General features: G+C 41.1%; 1 protein-coding gene across 1 annotated transcript in view; it reads right to left on the bottom strand.

Moving 5' to 3' along the window:
• The window catches only part of LOC140144503 (ubiquitin carboxyl-terminal hydrolase 43-like), a 120,938-nt gene that overhangs the window by 40,157 nt on the left and 63,538 nt on the right, over positions 1–17,243 (bottom strand).

Here is a 17,243-nt window from a genome sequence, read left to right as displayed (position 1 = left end):
GGTTTTATACTCCCCAAGTGTCAGGGATCATTTTCCCCGACTTACAGCCTAATTGGAGCAACTTCAAATTTGACCTGACCTTTGACCTCACTTGACCTTTGTGGTTTTATACTCCTTAAGTGTCAGAGATCATTTTCCCCGAGTTACAGCCCAATCGGAGCAACTTGTAATTTGACCTGACCTTTGACCTCACATGACCTTTGTGGTTTTATACTCCCAAAGTGTCAGGGATCATTTTCCCCGACTTACAACCTAATTGGAGCAACTTCAAATTTGACCTGACCTTTGACCTCACTTGACCTTTGCGGTTTTATACTCCCAAAGTGTCAGGGATCATTTTCCCCGACTTACAGCCTAATTGGAGCAACTTCAAAATTGACCTGACCTTTGACCTCACTTGACCTTTGTGGTTTTATACTCCCAAAGTGTCAGGGATCATTTTCCCGACTTACAGCCTCATTGGAGCAACTTCAAATTTGACCTGACCTTTGACCTCACATGACCTTTGTGGTTTTATACTCCCAAAGTGTCAGGGATCATTTTCCGCGAATTACAGCCCTATCGGAGCAACTCCTAATTTGACATAACCTTTGACCTCACTTGACCTTTGTGGTTTTATACTCCCCAGGTGTCAGGGATCATTTCCCCGACTTACAGCCCAATTGGAGCAACTTTAAATTTGACCTGACCTTTGACCTCACATGACCTTTGTGGTTTTATACTCCCAAAGTGCCAGGGATCATTTTCCCGACTTACAGCCTAGTTGAGCAACTTCAAATTTGACCTGACCTTTGACCTCACATGACCTTTGTGGTTTTATACTCCCAAAGTGTCAGGGATCATTTTCCCCGACTTACAGCCTAATTGGAGCAACTTCAAATTTGACCTGACCTTTGACCTCACTTGACCTTTGTGGTTTTATACTCCCAAAGTGTCAGGGATCATTTTCCCCGACTTACAGCCTAATTGGAGCAACTTCAAAATTGACCTGACCTTTGACCTCACTTGACCTTTGTGGTTTTATACTCCCAAAGTGTCAGGGATCATTTTCCCCGACTTACAGCCCAATTGGAGCAACTTTAAATTTGACCTGACCTTTGACCTCACTTGACCTTTGTGGTTTTATACTCCCTTAGTGTCAGGGATCATTTTCCCCGAGTTACAGCCCAATCGGAGCAACTTGTAATTTGACCTGACCTTTGACCTCACATGACCTTTGCGGTTTCATACTCCACAAGTGTCAGGGATCATTTCCCCGACTTACACAGCCCAATCGGAGCAACTTTAAATTTGACCTGACCTTTGACCTCACATGACCTTTGTGGTTTAATGCGGTCATATTTCAACATTTTACTTACCCCTCACCCCATTATTCACCATCATTGCGTCATCTGTAGAAACTATATAGTGGGATTATTGATTTTCATAAATGCATCATGGGAAGGCGTGATGCAGTTTTAGCCAAGATATCACCCCCCCCCCCACACACACCCACACCCTATAGCCATCAGTGGAAATGATGTAGCTGTTTATATCTAGCATACAGGCATCACATCACAAGTTACACTCAAGATATGTAACAAAATTGGCATCTGAACATACCTCAGTTTGTTTTGTGTGAATCGCCCACTTGGGTTTCATACACCCCAACTGGGCTGTTCCAGTTGAAATTCATACAACCTCTCCGGAAGACATTATCTTAATCTCCCACACAGGGCGTGTGAATTTCGAATGGGCCTACCTCAATGGGTGACTCCATTTGTAATATTCACTCCCTGTGTGGACGATTCCAGTCATGTCTTGCATGAAGGGTGTATGGATTGCAGCTGCAATAGCCAGGCAGCGACTGGTATGATAGAGCCGACAACTTGTGAAACCGCCCGGCCGTATGACATTTTCCACACGGTTGATGATGGAAATATACTGAATTTAGAGAATGCACGGCATTCACCACCTGGCAATAGACGAATCCAGACGAAGTTTTACGAGTTTTGAAGCACAGACAGCAGAACCATTGCTTGTTTATCAAAACACTAGACTAGATGTCTCCATGTTTTGCCCCTAATTATAATGGGGTGCGGCACATATGAGGCAAAAATGACCATTTTTGTCCCCTGTGACCCCCTGGATGACCTCCGATATTAAAACATTTTAAGACTTTTGTAGCCACTTACCCAAATACGGCTTGGCTATGCGTTTGGTCCACATCCGATCACGGATGTAGCACTAGTAGTCAATTGTGAGAAAGAAAGAAAGAAAGAAAGAAAGAACTAGAGCAACTGTGCCCTTTGCAAGGGCACGAGGTAAGTTAGGCGTATGACTGTGATGACATCATCACGCAGCAATACTGTGCAACGTTGACCTTTTCGGCTTCATATTCTGAGCAACGTTAAATTTGACCTCGGATGACCTTTTCGGTTTTACACTCCCCAAGTGTTAGGGATCATTTGCCGCAAGTTGCAGCCTGATCGGAGCAACTTTAAATGTTACCTGACCTTTGACCTCGGATGACCTTTGCGGTTTAATACTTCCCAAGTGTGAGGGATCATTTCCCCCGACTTACAGCCCAATTGGACCAACTTCAAATTTGACCTGACCTTTGACCTCACATGACCTTTGCGGTTTCATACTCCCAAGTGTCAGGGATCATTTTCCCCGAATTGCAGCCCAATCAGAGCAACTTTAAATTTGACCTGACCTTTGACCTCGAATGACCTTTGCGGTTTAATACTTCCCAGGATCATTTCCCCGACTTACAGCCCAATTGGAGCAACTTCAAATTTGCCCTGACCTTTGACCTCACATGACCGTTGTGGTTTTATACTCCCCAAGTGTCAGGGATCATTTCCCCCGACTTACAGCCCAATTGGAGCAACTTTAAATTTGACCTGACCTTTGACCTCACATGACCTTTGTGGTTTTATACTCCCCAAGTGTCAGGGATCATTTTCCCCGACTTACAGCCTAATTGGAGCAATTTCAAATTTGACCTGACCTTTGACCTCACTTGACCTTTGTGGTTTTATACTCCCCAAGTGTCAGGGATCATTTTCCCTGAGTTACAGCCCAATCGGAGCAACTTGTAATTTGACCTGACCTTTGACCTCACATGACCTTTGTGGTTTTATACTCCCAAAGTGTCAGGGATTATTTTCCCCGACTTACAGCCTAATTGGAGCAACTTCAAATTTGACCTGACCTTTGACCTCACTTGACCTTTGTGGTTTTATACTCTCAAAGTGTCAGGGATCATTTTCCCCGACTTACAGCCTAATTGGAGCAACTTCAAAATTGACCTGACCTTTGACCTCACTTGACCTTTGTGGTTTTATACTCCCAAAGTGTCAGGGATCATTTTCCCCGACTTACAGCCTCATTGGAGCAACTTCAAAATTGACCTGACCTTTGACCTCACATGACCTTTGTGGTTTTATACTCCCAAAGTGTCAGGGATCATTTCCCCGACTTACAGCCTCATTGGAGCAACTTCAAATTTGACCTGACCTTTGACCTCACATGACCTTTGTGGTTTTATACTCCCAAAGTGTGAGGGCTCATTTCCCCCGAATTACTGCCCAATCGGAGCAACTTGTAATTTGACCTGACCTTTGACCTCACATGACCTTTGGTTTTATACTCCCAAAGTGTCAGGGATCATTTTCCCCGAGTTACAGCCCAATCGGAGCAACTTGTAATTTGACCTGACCTTTGACCTCACATGACCTTTGTGGTTTTATACTCCCAAAGTGTCAGGGATCATTTTCCCCGACTTACAGCCTAATTGGAGCAACTTCAAATTTGACCTGACCTTTGACCTCACTTGACCTTTGTGGTTTTATACTCTCAAAGTGTCAGGGATCATTTTCCCCGACTTACAGCCTAATTGGAGCAACTTCAAAATTGACCTGACCTTTGACCTCACTTGACCTTTGTGGTTTTATACTCCCAAAGTGTCAGGTCGACTTACAGCCTCATTGGAGCAACTTCAAATTTGACCTGACCTTTGACCTCACATGACCTTTGTGGTTTTATACTCCCAATGTGTCAGGGATCATTTCCCCCGACTTACAGCCTCATTGGAGCAACTTCAAATTTGACCTGACCTTTGACCTCACATGACCTTTGTGGTTTTATACTCCCAAAGTGTCAGGGATCATTTCCCCTGACTTACAGCCTCATTGGAGCAACTTCAAATTTGACCTGACCTTTGACCTCACATGACCTTTGTGGTTTTATACTCCCAAAGTGTCAGGGATCATTTCCCGACTTACAGCCTCATTGGAGCAACTTCAAATTTGACCTGACCTTTGACCTCACATGACCTTTGTGGTTTTATACTCCCAAAGTGTCAGGGATCATTTTCCCGAGTTACAGCCCAATCGGAGCAACTTGTAATTTGACCTGACCTTTGACCTCACATGACCTTTGCGGTTTCATACTCCCCAAGTGTCAGGGATCATTTTCCCAGTTACAGCCCAATCGGAGCAACTTTAAATTTGACCTGACCTTTGACCTCACATGACCTTTGTGGTTTAATGCGGTCATATTTCAACATTTTACTTACCCCTCACCCCTTATTCACCATTATTGCATCATCTGTAGAAACTATATAGTGGGATTATTGATTTTCATAAATGCATCATGGGAAGGCGTGATGCAGTTTTAGCCAAGATATCACCCCACACACACCCCCACACCCTATAGCCATCAGTGGAAATGATGTAGCTGTTTATATCTAGCATACAGGCATCACATCACAAGTTACACTCAAGATATGTAACAAAATTGGCATCTGAACATACCTCAGTTTGTTTATGTGAATCGCCCACTTGGGGTTTCATACACCCCAACTGGGCTGTTCCAGTTGAAATTCATACAACCTCTCCGGAAGACATTATCTTAATCTCCCACACAGGGCGTGTGAATTTGAATGGGCCTACCTCAATGGGTGACTCCGTTTGTAATATTCACTCCCTGTGTGGACGATTCCAGTCATGTCTTGCATGAAGGGTGTATGGATTGCAGTTGGAATAGCCAAAATTTACACGTTTTGATGTATGGATTGCAGCTGCAATAGCCAGGCAGCGACTGGTATGATAGAGCCGGCAACTTGTGAAACCGCCCGGCCGTATGACATTTTCCACACGGTTGACGATGGAAATTTACTGAATTTAGAGAATGCACGGCACTCACCACCTAGCACTAGACGAATCCAGACGAAATTTTACACGTTTTGAAGCACAGATAGCAGAACCATTGCGTGGTTATCTCTTGTTTATCAAAACACTAGACTAGATGTCTCCATGTTTTGCCCCTAATTATAATGGGGGTGCGGCACATATGAGGCAAAAATGACAATTTTGACCCCTGTGACCCCTGGATGACCTCCGATATTAAAACTTTTTAAGACTTTTGTAGCCACTTACCCAATACGGCTTGGCTATGCGTTTGGTCCACATCCGATCACGGATGTAGCACTAGTAGTCAATTGTGAGAAAGAAAGAAAGAAAGAAAGAAAGAAACAAACAGAACAAGAGCAACTGTGCCCTTTGCAAGGGCACGAGGTAAGTTAGGCGTATGACTGTGATGACATCATCACGCAGCAATACTGTGCAACGTTAAATTTGACCCGACCTTTGTCTTGGTTGACCTTTTCGGTTTCATATTCTGAGCATCGTTAAATTTGACCTCGGATGACCTTTTCGGTTTTACACTCCCCAAGTGTTAGGGATCATTTGCCGCAAGTTGCAGCCTGATCGAGCAACTTTAAATTTGACCTGACCTTTGAACTTGGATGACCTTTCCAGTTTCATACTTCTCAAGTGTCAGGGATTATTTTCCCAATTGCAGCCCAATCAGAGCAACTTTAAATTTTACCTGACCTTTGACCTCGGATGACCTTTGCGGTTTAATACTTCCCAAGTGTCAGGGATCATTTCCCCCGACTTACAGCCCAATTGGACCAACTTCAAATTTGACTTGACCTTTGACCTCACATGACCTTTGCGGTTTCATACTCCCCAAGTGTCAGGGATCATTTTCCCAATTGCAGCCCAATCAGAGCAACTTTAAATTTGACCTGACCTTTGACCTCACATGACCTTTGTGGTTTTATACTCCCAAAGTGTCAGGGATCATTTTCCCCGACTTACAGCCTAATTGGAGCAACTTCAAATTTGACCTGCCCTTTGACCTCACTTGACCTTTGCGGTTTTATACTCCCTAAGTGTCAGGGATCATTTTCCCCGAGTTACAGCCCAATCGGAGCAACTTGTAATTTGACCTGACCTTTGACCTCACATGACCTTTGCGGTTTCATACTCCCCAAGTGTCAGGGATCATTTTCCCGGGTTACAGCCCAATCGGAGCAACTTTAAATTTGACCTGACCTTTGACCTCACATGACCTTTGTGGTTTAATGCGGTCATATTTCAACATTTTACTTACCCCTCACCCCTTATTCACCATTATTGCGTCATCTGTAGAAACTATATAGTGGGATTATTGATTTTCATAAATGCATCATGGGAAGGCGTGATGCAGTTTTAGCCAAGATATCCCCCCCCACACACACACACACACACACATACACCCCCACACACCCTATAGCCATCAGTGGAAATGATGTAGCTGTTTATATCTAGCATACATGCATCACATCACAAGTTACACTCAAGATATGTAACAAAATTGGCATCTGAACATACCTCAGTTTGTTTTCAGTGTGAATCGCCCACTTGGGGTTTCATACACCCCAACTGGGCTGTTCAGTTGAAATTCATACAACCTCTCCGGAAGACATTATCTTAATCTCCCACACAGGGCGTGTGAATTTCGAATGGGCCTACCTCAATGGGTGACTCCGTTTGTAATATTCACTCCCTGTGTGGACGATTCCAGTCATGTCTTGCATGAAGGGTGTATGGATTGCAGTTGGAATAGCCAAAATTTACACGTTTTGATGTATGGATTGCAGCTGCAATCGCCAGGCAGCGACTGGTATGATAGAGCCGGCAACTTGTGAACCCGCCCGGCCGTATGACATTTTCCACACGGTTGACGATGGAAATGTACTGAATTTAGAGAATGCACGGCACTCACCACCTGGCAATAGACTTAATCCAGACGAAATTTTACACGTTTTGAAGCACAGACAGCAGAACCATTGCCTGTGGTTATCTCTTGTTTATCAAAACACTAGACTAGATGTCTCCATGTTTTGCCCCTAATTATAATGGGGGTGCGGCACATATGAGGCAAAAATGACCATTTTGACCCCTGTGACCCCCTGGATGACCTCCGATATTAAAACATTTTAAGACTTTTGTAGCCACTTACCCAATACGGCTTGGCTATAAGCGTTTGGTCTACATCCGATCACGGATGTAGCACTAGTAGTCAATTGTGAGAAAGAAAGAAAGAAAGAAAGAAAGAAAGAAAGAAAGAAACAAACTAGAGCAACTGTGCCCTTTGCAAGGGCACGAGGTAAGATAGGCGTATGACTGTGATGACATCATCACGCAGCAATACTGTGCAACGTTGACCTTTTCGCTTCATATTCTGAGCAACGTTAAATTTGACCTCGGATGACCTTTTCGGTTTTACACTCCCCAAGTGTTAGGGATCATTTGCCCCAAGCTGCAGCCTCATCGGACCAACTTTCAATTTGACCTGACCTTTGAACTTGGATGACCTTTCCAGTTTCATACTTCTCAAGTGTCAGGGATTATTTCCCCCGAATTGCAGCCCAATCAGAGCAACTTTAAATGTTACCTGACCTTTGACCTCGGATGACCTTTGCGGTTTAATACTTCCCAAGTGTGAGGGATCATTTCCCCCGACTTACAGCCCAATTGGACCAACTTCAAATTTGACCTGACCTTTGACCTCACATGACCTTTGCGGTTTGATACTCCCCAAGTGTCAGAGAGCATTTTCCCCGAATTGCAGCCCAATCAGAGCAACTTTAAATTTGACCTGAACTTTGACCTCGAATGACCTTTGCGGTTTAATACTTCCCAGGGATCATTTCCCCCGACTTACAGCCCAATTGGAGCAACTTTAAATTTGCCCTGACCTTTGACCTCACATGACCGTTGTGGTTTTATACTCCCCAAGTGTCAGGGATCATTTCCCCGACTTACAGCCCAATTGGAGCAACTTTAAATTTGACCTGACCTTTGACCTCACATGACCTTTGTGGTTTTATACTCCCCAAGTGTCAGGGATCATTTTCCTCGACTTACAGCCTAATTGGAGCAATTTCAAATTTGACCTGACCTTTGACCTCACTTGACCTTTGTGGTTTTATACTCCCCAAGTGTCAGTGATCATTTTCCCCGAGTTACAGCCCAATCGTAGCAACTTGTAATTTGACCTGACCTTTGACCTCACATGACCTTTGTGGTTTTATACTCCCAAAGTGTCAGGGATCATTTTCCCGACTTACAGCCTAATTGGAGCAACTTCAAATTTGACCTGACCTTTGACCTCACTTGACCTTTGTGGTTTTATACTCCCAAAGTGTCAGGGATCATTTTCCCCGACTTACAGCCTAATTGGAGCAACTTCAAAATTGACCTGACCTTTGACCTCACTTGACCTTTGTGGTTTTATACTCCCAAAGTGTCAGGGATCATTTTCCCCGACTTACAGCCTCATTGGAGCAACTTCAAATTTGACCTGACCTTTGACCTCACATGACCTTTGTGGTTTTATACTCCCAAAGTGTCAGGGATCATTTTCCCGACTTACAGCCTAATTGGAGCAACTTCAAAATTGACCTGACCTTTGACCTCACTTGACCTTTGTGGTTTTATACTCCCAAAGTGTCAGGGATCATTTTCCCCGACTTACAGCCTAATTGGAGCAACTTCAAAATTGACCTGACCTTTGACCTCACTTGACCTTTGTGGTTTTATACTCCCAAAGTGTCAGGGATCATTTTCCCGACTTACAGCCTCATTGGAGCAACTTCAAATTTGACCTGACCTTTGACCTCACATGACCTTTGTGGTTTTATACTCCCAAAGTGTCAGGGATCATTTTCCCGACTTACAGCCTAATTGGAGCAACTTCAAATTTGACCTGACCTTTGACCTCACTTGACCTTTGTGGTTTTATACTCCCGGTGTCAGGGATCATTTCCCCGACTTACAGCCCAATTGGAGCAACTTTAAATTTGACCTGACCTTTGACCTCACATGACCTTTGTAGTTTTATACTCCCAAAGTGTCAGGGATCATTTTCCCCGAGTTACAGCCCAATCGGAGCAACTTTAAATTTGACCTGACCTTTGACCTCACATGACCTTTGTGGTTTAATGCGGTCATATTTCAACATTTTACTTACCCCTCACCCCCTTATTCACCATTATTGCGTCATCTGTAGAAACTATATAGTGGGATTATTGATTTTCATAAATGCATCATGGGAAGGCGTGATGCAGTTTTAGCCAAGATATCACCCCACACACACCCCCACAACCCCCCCACACCCTATAGCCATCAGTGGAAATGATGTAGCTGTTTATATCTAGCATACAGGCATCACATCACAAGTTACACTCAAGATATGTAACAAAATTGGCATCTGAACATACCTCAGTTTGTTTCGTGTGAATCGCCCACTTGGGGTTTCATACGCCCCAACTGGGCTGTTCAGTTGAAATTCATACAACCTCTCCGGAAGACATTATCTTAATCTCCCACACAGGGCGTGTGAATTTCGAATGGGCCTACCTCAATGGGTGACTCCGTTTGTAATATTCACTCCCTGTGTGGACGATTCCAGTCATGTCTTGCATGAAGGGTGTATGTATTGCAGTTGGAATAGCCAAAATTTACACGTTTTGATGTATGGATTGCAGCTGCAATAGCCAGGCAGCGACTGGTATGATAGAGCCGGCAACTTGTGAAACCGCCCGGCCGTATGACATTTTCCACACGGTTGACGATGGAAATTTACTGAATTTAGAGAATGCACGGCACTCACCACCTGGCACTAGACGAATCCAGACGAAATTTTACACGTTTTGAAGCACAGACAGCAGAACCATTGCCTGTGGTTATCTCTTGTTTATCAAAACACTAGACTAGATGTCTCCATGTTTTGCCCCTAATTATAATGGGGGTGCGGCACATATGAGGCAAAAATGACCATTTTGACCCCTGTGACCCCCTGGATGACCTCCGATATTAAAACTTTTTAAGACTTTTGTAGCCACTTACCCAATACGGCTTGGCTATGCGTTTGGTCCACATCCGATCACGGATGTAGCACTAGTAGTCGATTGTGAGAAAGAAAGAAAGAAAGAAAGAAAGAACTAGAGCAACTGTGCCCTTTGCAAGGGCACGAGGTAAGTTAGGCGGATGACTGTGACAATCTGATCAAGCAGCAATACTGTGCTGGATAGGATTAATTTTAATCAGACTGTTTCATTGCCTTTTTAATATACCTTGATCGTGGAAAGCTGGTTTTTGAAAACTTGACCTTTGACCCCTTTATGACCCCTTTATGACCTTAAATGAATTTTAAAATATTTAAAACATGTTAAGAATGTCATTAGAATCATTGCATTTAAATTTCAGCTCAATTGAAGCATTTTAAAAACTTGACCTTTGACCCCTTTATGACCCCTTAATGACCTTAAATGAATCTTAAATTTTTTTTTAATGTTTAGAATGTCATAAGGATTATTGCATTTAAATTTCTGCTTAATTGGAGCATTTTTAAAAACTTGACCTTTGACCCCTTTATGACCCCTTAATGACCTTAAATAAATTTTAAAATATTTTAAACATGTTTAGAATGTCATAAGGATCACTGCATATAAATTTCAGCTCAATTGGAGTATTTTGGGTTAAAATGACCTTTTTTGACCCCTGTGACCCCTTGGATGACCTCTGACTTTAAACAACCCATAACTTTTGTAGCCAGCTACCCAATACTGCTTGTGACTGAGTTTGGTCAAAATCCGATCAAGGATGTGGAAGTAGTAGCAAATTGTGAGAAGAAAGAAAGAAAGAAAGAAGAAAGAAGAAAGAAATGGCAAGAAAGAAATAAGTTAGGCTGCCCGCCTAACTTAAAGAAACAAACAGCAAGAAAAAAATAAGTTAGGCTGCACGCCTAACTTAACAAACAGCAAGAAAAAAATAAGTTAGGCTGCACGCCTAACTTAAGAAAAAAATAAGTTAGGCTGCACGCCTAACTTAAAGAAACAAACGGCAAGAAAAAAATAAGTTAGGCTGCACGCCTAACTTAACTAGAGCAACTGTGCCCTTTGCAAGGGCACGAGGTAAGTTAGGCGGATGATTGTGACGATCTGATCAAGCAGCAATACTGTGCTGGGTGCTGGATAGTATTGATTTTAATAAGACTGTTTCATTAATTGCCGTTTTAATATACCTTGATCGTGGAAAGCTGGCATTTTGAAGCATTTTGAAAACTTGACCTTTGACCCCTTTATTGCCCCTTAATGAGCTTAAATGAATTTTAAAATATTTTTAACATGTTTAGAATGTCATGAGGATCATTGTATTTAAATTTCAGCTCAATTGGAGCATTTTGAAAACTTGACCTTTGACCCCTTTATTACCCCTTAATGAGCTTTAATGAGTTTTAAAATATTTTTGACATGTTTAGAATGTCACGAGGATCATTGCATTTAAATTTCAGCTCAATTGGAGCATTTTGGAACACTTGACCTTTGACCCCTTTATGACCCCTTAATGACCTTAAATAAATTTGAAACTATTTTAAACATGTTTAGAATGTCATTAGGATCATTGCATTTAAATTTCAGCTCAATCGGAGCATTTTCGGTTAAAATGACCTTTTTTGACCCCTGTGACCCCTTGGATGACCTCTGATGTTAAACAACCCATAACTTTTGTAGCCAGCTACCCAATACTGCTTGTGACTGAGTTTGGTCGAAATCCGATCAAGGATGTGGAAGCAGTAGCAAATTGTGAGAAGAAAGAAGAAGAAGAAACTAGAGCAACTGTGCCCTTTGCAAGGGCACGAGGTAAGTTAGGCTGATGATTGTGACGATCTGATCTGATCAGCAATACTGTGCTGGATAAGATTAAGCTGCCATTTTGAAAACTTGACCTTTGACACATTTATTTCCCCTTAATGATTGACCTTAAATGAATTGTAAAATATTTTAACATGTTTAGAATGTCATGAGGATCATTGCATTTAAATTTCAGTTCAATCGGAGCATTTTGGAACACATGACCTTTGACCCCTTTATGACCCCTTAATGACCTTAAATGAATTTTAAAATATTTTTTTAATGTTTCAAATGTCATAAGGATCATTGCATTTAAATTTCAGCTCAATTGGAGCATTTTGAAAAACTTGACCTTTGACCCCTTTATGGCCCCCTTAATGACCTTAAATAAATTGTAAAATAATTGAAACATGTTTAGAATGTCATAAGGATCATTGCATTTTAATTTCAGCTCAATCGGAGCATTTTCGGTTAAAATGACCTTTTTTGACCCCTGTGACCCCTTGGATGACCTCTGACGTTAAACAACCCATAACATTTGTAGCCAGCTACCCAATACTGCTTGTGACCGAGTTTGGTCGAAATCCGATCAAGGATGTGGAAGTAGTAGCAAATTGTGAGAAGAAGAAGAAAGAACTAGAGCAACTGTGCCCTTTGCAAGGGCACGAGGTAAGTTAGGCGGATGACTGTGACGATCTGATCAAGCAGCAACACTGTGCTGGATAGTATTAATTTTAATAAGACTGTTTTATTAATTGATGTTTTAATATACCTTCATCGTTGAAAGCTGGCATTTTGAAAACTTGATCTTTGACCTCTGTATGACCCCCTTAATGACCTTATATGAATTTTAAAATATTTAAAATATGTTAAGAATGTCATAAGGATCATTGCATTTAAATTTCAGCTCAATTGAAACATTTTGAAAACTTGACCTTTGACCCCTATTGCCCTGCCCCCTTAATGACCTTAAATGAATTTCAAAATATTTTCAACATGTTTAGAATGTCATAAGGATCATTGCATTTAAATTTCAGCTCAAAGGACATCAGTGGTCTTCACAACATTAAGCTTTATATGGTAGGAAAATAATTATGAAGCACATATTACGAGGTTTTATGGAGAATAGATTTCTATTAATCCAAAAAACGAATAAAAACTGGACTCTCTCGACCGGCGGTAATTTAAATTTCGCTCGCTCGCGAAAGTGCCGATGGGATAGCTAAGGCAGTAACCGTGACGTCATTGTTACTTTCTGCCTGCCGTACGCCGGCACTGTGCCACATCACCATGTACAAAATCCAATACACAATTGAGAAAATGTCAGTTGCGAGAAGACGTGATTTTCACTAATATAAAATTGTTTCCTACCCAAACTGAACATCATTCAGTGTAAAGAACACTTCAAATAGCATATATTAGTTGGTTTCATGAAACTTTAAGTTTGAAAATGCAATATTTTCAATGATTTTCTTCATCATTTTCACAAGATCACGACGCTATCCTGATACTCATGCGATATGGACCGATTTTGCCAAGACTTGAGTTGCGTCTATCGGGAGTATTTTAGTCACCAGAACGCATTTTTTTTCAACAAAACGATCATAAATAATTATTTGTATTGATTAAATATGTTCTGCTTGAAAAATGTTGATTAAATCATCACGAGGTTCATAATTTTAGTTCAGTTTGTTCAATACCATGACTCGCATATTGGATCAATTAATCAGTCTTGAATCAAGTCTAGCGTATAAAGCATAGAGTTTCTAGTTTTTGAACGCATTCAGCGTCACTATCGATCGCTGTTTTGACTTCCGCATTCCATCATTGCAAACGTAAATATTGACTTCGTTCATGCTGCATTGATCATAAATTCACAAAATAATTAAATCAAAATGGACAACAATGAAGGCGTAATTCCCAACAATCTAGGTCCTTTCCAATTCGAGCCACACTGGGATGCTCAAGAACTTGAGCAACTTCGCCAACGAAGAGAACCTGGACAACAACAAGAAAATCAAAACGACGTCGAAGAAGTTGAAGATCGTCAGCGAGTGCTTCAAAACAGACTTGAGGGTAAGTAATTGAACTAGAATATCACCATAACAGAATAATGATTTGTTTCTATACCCCACACTGACTTGAACCCCATCGTGATATATTCTAGCCATCTATAATCATGTTAATAATGCTTTCGATCTTTTAATGTGTTAAGCTTAAACTTGAATGATAGCTGACAATGACAGAACAGAATCATGTCTTCATGACACGAATGATGCCACTCTAATTAGTTCTCGTCCATTGAAATGGCGATTTTTATGAATTTTAGACAAAATGTGTGCAAGATGATTCAATCATTGATTGATATCGGCTAGAGCTACTTACACTTATGAACCAGTAAATATGGCAGTCGCAATCCTCGGTCAGAATGAGAATGTACTCAATGCGACATGCAGATAGAAATTTCGATTTTATGATTTTGATACTGAAACTTGAGAAATCTTTTGAACTGCTTTATTGCTTTATGTACAATGTAGCTTTCAAGTACTAAATCATGAAGTTGCTTGTGAACGCATTTATTACGCAATAATCGGCAACTAGGCCTTTGTCGAATCTACGCACTCATGAACGATACCTCCATTCAATGCACTCTATTACTGTGAAAGGAATAATGAAAAACCAGATGGTGGTCGCTGACTCGCCGTGCATTCTCTAAATTCAGTAAATTTTCATTGTCAACCGTGTGAATGGCCAAAATGGGATTATTTTGATAAATTGTAAAATGATTGAAATATCACAAACAGATAATGATATACAATACAATACAACCTAAAACCGTTGGGGTTCGATAATGAACCCCACAAAACTAACAGCGTGGAAAATGCCGTACTGCCGAAGCGGTTTTACCGGCTCTCTCCGACCATCATGCCACCCGCCACTTGTGAAAAACGGTTGCATGTGGTTTGACAAAAAGGATTATAAGCGCTAGCGCCCTAAAAGCAACACATTTTGATGTATAGTACCATTTTTCAAAATTTTTTACTAATTCTTTTGATCGCCCCTTCTTCTTCCGCCGCCACTTCTTCTTATGCCGCCCCTTCATTTTAGCCGCCTTCTGCTTTTACCCGGTAACTGGCTCCCCCAAAATCCCCCCTCCCCCAAAACCCCCCCCCAAAAAAAATATGTGCATGAGTAGTAAAATAAAATCTTGTTTTGACCAACGAAAATTAACAAATCTGATTGTCTTTTTTAATTTCTAGGTGTTGTACCAGTTGATGATTGGTGTGACTGCGATTGCTGTAATGTACCACAGAACCCCAGAAGAAAGATGTGTGTGTGCTGCCATGAACAGCGGCTGTAGATGAGAAGCGGGGGAGCTGCAATGCATCACAAGCCATGAAGATTTTGAAGCAGTTTGCTTGACACCAGCGGTTCTACATATCGTAGTGAATTCGATGGAGGAAGTGCGGGGCTATGGTGTCCGTCTACAAAACTGGACAAACAGATGCACGGTACCGGTGCAAAATTTCAAAAATTGATACGGTAATGCTAATGTTACAATCAAACCAGGCAATCAAATTACAATTTGTATTCATAAAATTGGGGAAAATATGTTGATAAGAGACTGTTCACAAACACTTGTTAGGGGGGACCTGATACAAAAGGGGTCCCTGAAAAGTTTTAACCCTCAGAGGCGGGGGGCTGAATAAAATGCCCACAAATTTTCCTGGGAAATTGAGTTTATAATTATATGCTTTTCTATGGGGTTGACCAATAATTTCATGTGGAAAAGGGGGCTCTGAAATTTTGGAGATCTGAAAAGGGGGCCATTTTTTGGGTATAGAATAACATTAAAATTTGATGCAAATCACACATGATGGATTGACACTTTATGAATATAGTGAATTGATGAGTTTTGTCATTTAAAGTTTGATTTTATTTTTCTCCCTATTTGTGCAGGTTGTATCGTCACGTAGGATACAGGGCCTACACCTATTGGATCCACCAGCGCCTAGGGACGGTACAATAGGAGAGTGATACCAGCATGTGTGGTGATGAAAATACGGGACACTTTTCCAGAAGACAACAATGACAACTACGTCTCATACAGAGATGTTGATGAAGATGAAATCGCTGAAGCATGGAACTTGTAGGGGCACATTTGACTGATTCAGACATACTACATGGCTTTTGACACTTGTTTTGGCCCATGCTTCCTCTGAAATGTCTCATGCATGTCAAGTATTGTGTTTTAAAACCTTAAGGCCGAGTAAAAAAAATACATGTTTCTCGTCCGCCCTCCTCCTTTTTGAAGATTTTTCAAATTTCTTTTTATTTTGTAAACTTTCAGTTATAACTTATTGAAAAAGATGTTTCAGAAGTTGAAACTTATTTTACAGCTTTGTAAATGCATAATACATCATTTAAGAAGAGTTTTGTGATCACTAGGGGCCTACCTCTCAAAACAATAAAATAAAAAGGGCCTCCTCCTTTTTCTCAGATATCAATCTGTACGTCGAATACCCAAAATATGGTGCCAAATACAGGTATGTAGTGTCGTTTTCCAATAAAAAATAGAAAATAAAAAGCCCCTCATCCTCCTTAATTTTTAAAAACCTGGACGAGAAACATATTTTTATTTTTTACTTGGCCTAAATTGCATAACAGTGGCATAGCGTGGGTCATCATATTGGGTGGGGGAACAGGTCTGATGGGGTGGGGCACAAGCCATTTTTATCAATTTTCCTGTGGGATTTTCTAAATTTTGCAATCGATTGGGGCATGTGCCCCTATGGCCTTTACACTACTGTTGCATAAATGCGTCATTGAACCATTTTCATATATTATTGTATGTGTGCTTTTGTGTATTCATGAGATGAAAGATAACAGTGGAATGAAAAAATCATCGATGATAACACCAGAAATGTTACCTTAATTTTAGCTGAGTTTTGTCTCCATCTTGGTCAAATCTGGTACATTATCTTCTGGAGAGGAAAAAACCTGTTTTACTGGTGCACAAACCTTTCAGATGGAATCGGTCTGGCAATTTTTTCCTGGAAGCTATAATAACCCTGAAATGTCACCAAAGTCTGACAAAATCTGAAGACTTGCTTTCTAAAATGTTCAGGCAAAATTAATAAATTTTCGCCCCAAAAAGCTGATTACATAATTTTAGGTCGGGCCCGTAGAAAAGTTTTTTTTTTTTTTTCTAATGTTAAATTTTGTC

This window comes from Amphiura filiformis, unplaced genomic scaffold, assembly GCF_039555335.1.
Source record: "Amphiura filiformis unplaced genomic scaffold, Afil_fr2py scaffold_59, whole genome shotgun sequence".
Lineage (NCBI taxonomy): Eukaryota > Metazoa > Echinodermata > Ophiuroidea > Amphilepidida > Amphiuridae > Amphiura > Amphiura filiformis.
The sequence above is the reverse complement of the archived record's forward strand: the minus strand, read 5'-3'. Positions and strand labels throughout refer to the sequence as shown.